We start from the raw sequence: 6,000 nt of genomic DNA on the forward strand, positions 1-6,000 counted from the left end.
AACCAATTATTATACTACTAAACCCGCATAACCAAGGAAGTCGCAAAGTCCTTTTCCTCATTCCCTTGGAGGCACCTAGAACGGCTTCCCCCTTTCCCCGACGTCCCACGGCTCCTGCGCCCTGGACAACAGAGGCCAAAATGGCGTTGGCCACCCGCCAGTTGTTTAATCTGCAATTTAGAGCTCCAAAAATGCTTTAAATGCATGTTGTGGCTGTGATTTTAATAGTGCTTTTAATATTCTGTTGGGAGCCACCCAGAGTGGCCGGGAAAACCAGTATTATTATTATTATTATTATTATTATTATTATTATTATTATTATTATTATCTCATCACCTTGATTGCAATGAAACCTAAAGCAGACCCATTGAAATGCAATTATTAACTTGGTTTTGGGTTTACACCAACCATTCTTCTTTTTCCAATAACCCTGAGATGTTTTTAATTGTTTTTAAACTGGGATCTTTCATGAGGAAGGGTGGCATATAAATCAAATAAAGGAGAAGAAATTTGGAGTATTGAGTAAATTTAGTTATAAAAATATTTATTTAGTACATTACCGTATTGGCCCGAATATAAGCCGCACCTTTAAAATTCAAGGGGGAGCAAAGAAGACAATACCCAAATATAAGCCGCTCCCTTAAAATTCCGCAGGCACTCACACCTGTTCCATTTTACCGTATGTCTGTTCCGGCAGCGATATTGTAAAAGCCAGCTTTTGTACGGTCGTGAATTTAAGCCGCACTTTAACCCTTCACGGTCGGAATTGGGGGGAAAGAGAGGCTTATATTCAGGCCAATACGGTAATGTACTATGACAAAAACTATGGCTATCAATTTACAGAGCACTCTGATATGAGTGTTCATTAAATCTAGTTTGATGATGATGATGATGATGAAAAGGTGTTGCAATGGAGGAGTGCAGGGAAAAGAAAACTCCTGGCACTTCTTCTTTCTTGCTACAGAATTATAAGATTTCTCTGCATTTTTCCCTTTTTCTCTTGGGTGGTGTGTTCAGCCGTCACCCTCAGGGGAAACAGGTTCCCCCCCCCCCTTAGAGGAAATGGACTGATCGGAACCTGGCTGTGACATCGGCTCAGAATCCCAACCTCACTTGGCAGTTGAGGCCAAGCCCTGCCTTGCGCAGCAGCCTTTGGGTGCCTTAGCTTGTATTAGACACCGAAAAGTCTGAAAAGTCAGAAGATTGATGTTTGGAGAAATGGTGAGGGGACCAGCAGGAAACTGCTAAGGGAGTCTGAGTCCTTTTATTCTGTTGCAGCTGCAGAGAAAGGAGGGTGGGGTTGGGGGCCGCCCCAGGTGTCATCACTGAGGTGGGTGGCAAAAGGACAAAAAGCCGAGTTTAAAATAAAAATTGGGCTCACCAAACCTTTTAGTTGAGTCAAAAAACGCGGCTGGCACTGGGAGCCACACTGTGGGGGCTGGCACTTACTGGGGGGGGGGGGTGCAGAGTGCCTGATCCAGGCATCTCTCCTGGGAGTGACGTGGTGGCTTGGGCCCCTGCAGGCTGGGCGCTGCCTGAAACGGCAGCGTGGGGCTTGCGTCTGCCCTCTGCCTCTCCCTCAGCCGCCCTACAGCTGAGGGGGAGGCGGCGGAGAGGCTCCAGGCAGCAGCCCCCGCCCGCAGGACCCCCACGTTGAACCGGGCACCCGAGCGGCTGGCTATGCGGCTGTTGTGTTGTTTCAGTTATGGGTGCCTTGAGAGTGAATGTGCTGCTCTTGCTGCCCCACTCGTCCTGATGGACCAGCCCCCCATGGGGCCAGGGCTGTAGGGCTTCCCTGGCTAGCGACTCAACGTGGGCAGGAGAGTTTGCCTTCTGGGTTCCTGTCTCATTTGGGGCTGCTCTCTTTCTCCTCTCTCCGCACGACCACCTCTGGGGTCCTGTCTCTGCCAGCAGTCAGCCATCGAGGAGGACATTTTCGATATGAAGGAGGACGAAGGCAAAGGCGAGGAGGGGACCGCAAGACGTCTGGATCTCCTCAGTCCCGACTGGGTAGGTGGCCGTGGCCTAAGCGGTGATTGGCAGAAGGGGAGGGGGGCATATCAAGCGCAGAATGAAACTGTTGCTTCAGTTATGGGTGCCTTGAGTTTTAATGTTTGGTTGTGTTTTTTAATTGCTCGTTTTTTGCATCTTTTCCTTGCAGGTTCCAAGTCTGTCCCCATTTTCTAGTGTGTCTTCCCTGGATTCCCTTTGGGACTCCCTCAATGAGGTAAGTAGCAGACAGAGCAGGAGGGAAGCCCTGCTGAGCTGGGCAACGCTGAGGCTGGGGAGGAGGAGGAGGAGGAGGAGGAGGAGGAGGAGGAGGAAGAAGAAGAAGGCTGGTCGGCTGGCCAGGCCACCTTCTGGACCAGTTGTGAGCAAGGGGGCAGACAGGCAGGGGGCTGCTAAGGGTATGCTTGCTGCCCCACTCGTCCTGATGGACCAGCCCCCCATGGCGCCAGGGCTGCAGGGCTTCCCTGGCTAGCAACTCAATGTAGGCAAGAGAGTTTCCCTTCTGGGTTCCTGTCTCATTTTGGGCTGCTCTCTTTCTCCTTTTTCCCCACGACCACCTCTGGGGTCCTGTCTCTGCCAGCAGTCTGCCTCCGAATATGAAAAAGTGGCTGAAAAAGTGGCTATCAAGGAGGACGAAGGCAAGGGCGAGGAGACCCCGAAACGGCTGGATCTCCTCAGTCCCGACTGGGTAGGTGGCCGTGGCCTAAGCGGTGATTGGCAGAAGGGGAGGGGGGCATATCAACCGCAGAATGAAACTGTTGCTTCAGTTATGGGTGCCTTGAGTTTTAATGTTTGGTTGCGTTATTTAATTGCTCGTCCTTTTTCATCTTTTCCTTGCAGGTTCCAAATCTGTCACCATTTAGCAGCCTTTCCTCCCTGTCCTCGGTGTCCTCCCTGGATTCCCTTTGGGACTCGCTCAATGAGGTACGTAGCAGACAGAGCAGGAGGGAAGCCCTGCTGAGCTGGACAACCCTGAGGCTGGGGAGGAGGAGGAGGAGGAGGAGGAGGAAGCCGGCCGGCTGGCAGGCCACCTTCTGGACTGGTCGTGAGCAAGGGGGCAGGCAGGCAGGGGGCTGCTAAGGGTATGCTTGCTGCCCCACCTGTCCTGATGGACCAGCCCCCCATGGCGCCAGGGCTGTAGGGCTTCCCTGGCTAGCGACTCAATGCAGGTTCCTGTCTCATTTTGGGCTGCTCTCTTTCTCCCCACCACCACTGCCACCACCTCTGGGGTCCTGTCTCTGCTGGCAGTCAGCCTCTGGAGTGGCTCTCAAGGAGGAAGAGCCACAGGAAGAACTAGCGAGCCCCCCAGAGGAGGACGGGGAAGACAAGGAGAACGGGGAGGCCCTTGATTTGCCGTGCCCCCCACCTGGAGAACACCTGGAGGCAAGCGTAATCGAGGTCAGACGAAACATACACTCATTCAAGACATATGAAAAGCTTCCCTGCACAGGGCTGCCTTCAGATGTCTTCTAAAAGTCAGAGAGTTGTTCATTTCTTTGACATCTGGCGGGAGGGCGTTCCACTGGGTGGGTGCCACTACCGAGAAGGCCCTCTGCCTGGTTCTCTGTAAATTTGCTTATTGCAATGGGGGAACCGCCAAAAGGCCCTCGGCGCTGGATCTCAGTGTCCGGACAGAACGATGGGGGTGGAGATAATTCTCTTGGGTTGCTTTTGGTTTGGGAAGTTTTTATTTTGTATTTTTATGCGGTAAGCTGCCCTGAGATCTTCAGGGTTTAATTAATCAATCAATCAATTGATTGATTAATGATTGTGGCATTTCCCCAGAATCTGGAGGTGAATTGTTTACTTTTCTCACAGGACTGCGAGGAAGAGAGGCCCCTGAAGACCCCCACTTGCCTCGGCCTCTGTTCTGCCTTCTCCTGGGTCCGGAGGATCTTTAAAAAATCACCACCAGCAGCACCATCATCAGGGCAAGCAGGAACCACCAGCAGCAGCGGGTTTGGCACGCGGCTCAGGCGCTGGATGCGGCAGCATCGAAGCTGTGTCCACCCTGAACCAAGGTGAGGAGGAGTTGGGAGACTTGCACCGATCCGCCTGGGGGGATTTTGCCCCCCCCCCCAGGGATGACACTTGGGGCAATACCCCCCCTTCCTCCGCCAGTGGTGGGAGGGGAAGTAGCACCTGGAGGCGCCCGAGTTCCTAAGGGACATTTCCTTTTTGTTGTGCTTGCACAGGTCTTAATCCTTGTGGTCTGGACTTCCGGTTTAGCATGGACATCAAGGAGAAGCACGGAATGACTGCTCCAGGAATTCCTAGCAGCGAGTCGGGGGGGGGGGTTAGAGGTCCGTAAGGGCTCTACAGACCTCAAAACCTCAAGGGGGATACCTTGGGGGACGGAGCACCCAGCGGCGCTCAGATGTGCTCTCCCGCTTCTCGGGTTTTCAAGCAAGAATCCGGGGACGGGATAGAGCTGCGGGCGCGAAGGGGAAGCACCTCGGACCTCGCGCTGTGCAGTCTCAGGCTTCTGATGAAAGTGCTAAACTTCCACGAAAAAATTCCAAGGGACAGGATATATTTAAACACTGATTATTGGAAGGAATTCAAAGAATTTGGTCAGCTGAGGGATGTAAAAAGGGAGTCTGTCCCGGCCACGGTGTCAAGATGGCACAGAGAACAAAGACATGAGTGTTGAACTGTTTCTTTAAATCTAAAGGTTCATCATTGTTTCACCCAATGTGTATACCTTTAAGGGGCCAGAGCAAGTGCCAGAGCAAACTAATGAGATCCAGCTTTGCAGCTGTGAAGCATAGCAGGTGCTGCTGAGTTGCATTGATTAAGCTGTGTCGGGAATTGGCAGCAGTATATAAGGAGCAGCACCTAGCTCTGCCATTTACCCTGGGGATGGGTTGGTGGTTGGGTCGTGTTTGTTTGTAGATGTATTTGGTGTATAAGGAGTTTTTGTTTTTCTTATTAAAACCTTGTTTAAGTTATTTTTGAGTCCCTTTTCTTTTTAATGCAAGCTCTCCCCAGCAAGCTCTCTGCTGCGCTACTACACTGCGAAAAGCCAACATCTTTGGTTATGGGCCCAGCTGCTGAGTGGATGACTGCATATTTTTGGACTCTGAGAAAGGTTTGAAAACTCCTTCTCCTGTTAGTGTAGTTCTGTGGGTCTGGAAGAGTTCTAGAATGGTTGACCGGGTTCCTGAAGCGGAGAAGGCTCTAGTCTTCCCACAGCTAACAGATGAGAACTATAGTTTATGGTCTTTTCGGGTGGAGGCGCTTTTGACCTCTAGAGATGTATGGACCTATGAAAGAGAATGTGTTCATTCTTAGGTTTTAGGAAGTCCTGTTGACATGAACAGAAAGATGGGAGGAAATCTTTTGTATGCTGTATCATTTATAAGTGCACTTCATCTCATTTCGTTCTCCTAAGCTTTGTATATCAATAAACTGAGAAATTAATTTAAGTTATCTTCCGTAGTCTGTTGGTTTAATTTCTGTATCGTGTAAGCTCTACTCCCTGTTCCAAAGAGTAGCAGCTGGTTTTATGTAGATGTTAAACAATGTGGGGGATAGGATCGAGCCCTGTGGAACTCTACATTCAAGGCTCCCAGAGCTGAAAAACATTCCCCAAGTATCACCGTCTGGAAATGACCATCCAGGTACGACTGGAACCACCGCAAAGTGCTGCCACCCACCATGGTCAATGGTACTGAAAGCCGGTGAGAAGTCGAGAAGAATTATCAGGGACATGTTTCTCTCTCTCAGCAGAAGTCACCATACTGGATGACCAAAGCAGTTTCTGTGCCAAAACCAGGCCTAAACCCCACTTGAAATCCATTACCAAGGCAAGACCAAGGAAGTCCAGCACTCCCACTGCCTCCCCTGCAGATGTGAAGGAGAAATAGAGCGGAGTGTTGTCAGCATAATTCTGATAACATACTCCAGACCTCTGGATAACCCCACCCAGTGGTTTCATGTAGATGCTAAACAATGTGGGGGTTGGGGAGAAAAGAAGAAGAAGAAGAA

At 50.7% G+C, this 6,000-nt stretch overlaps 1 long non-coding RNA gene across 1 annotated transcript; it reads left to right on the plus strand.

The window, feature by feature from the left end:
• The first annotated feature begins 1,685 nt into the window (after positions 1-1,685).
• LOC310668276 lies at positions 1,686-3,938 on the plus strand. The gene is made up of 3 exons (XR_014506673.1): positions 1,686-2,227; positions 3,259-3,408; positions 3,829-3,938. It is a non-coding gene; the product is annotated as an uncharacterized lncRNA (long non-coding RNA).
• Positions 3,939-6,000: the final 2,062 nt, after the last annotated feature.

Source organism: Podarcis tiliguerta (assembly GCF_965153285.1).
Source record: "Podarcis tiliguerta genome assembly, chromosome: 18".
In the NCBI taxonomy this organism is placed as follows: Eukaryota; Metazoa; Chordata; class Lepidosauria; order Squamata; family Lacertidae; genus Podarcis; species Podarcis tiliguerta.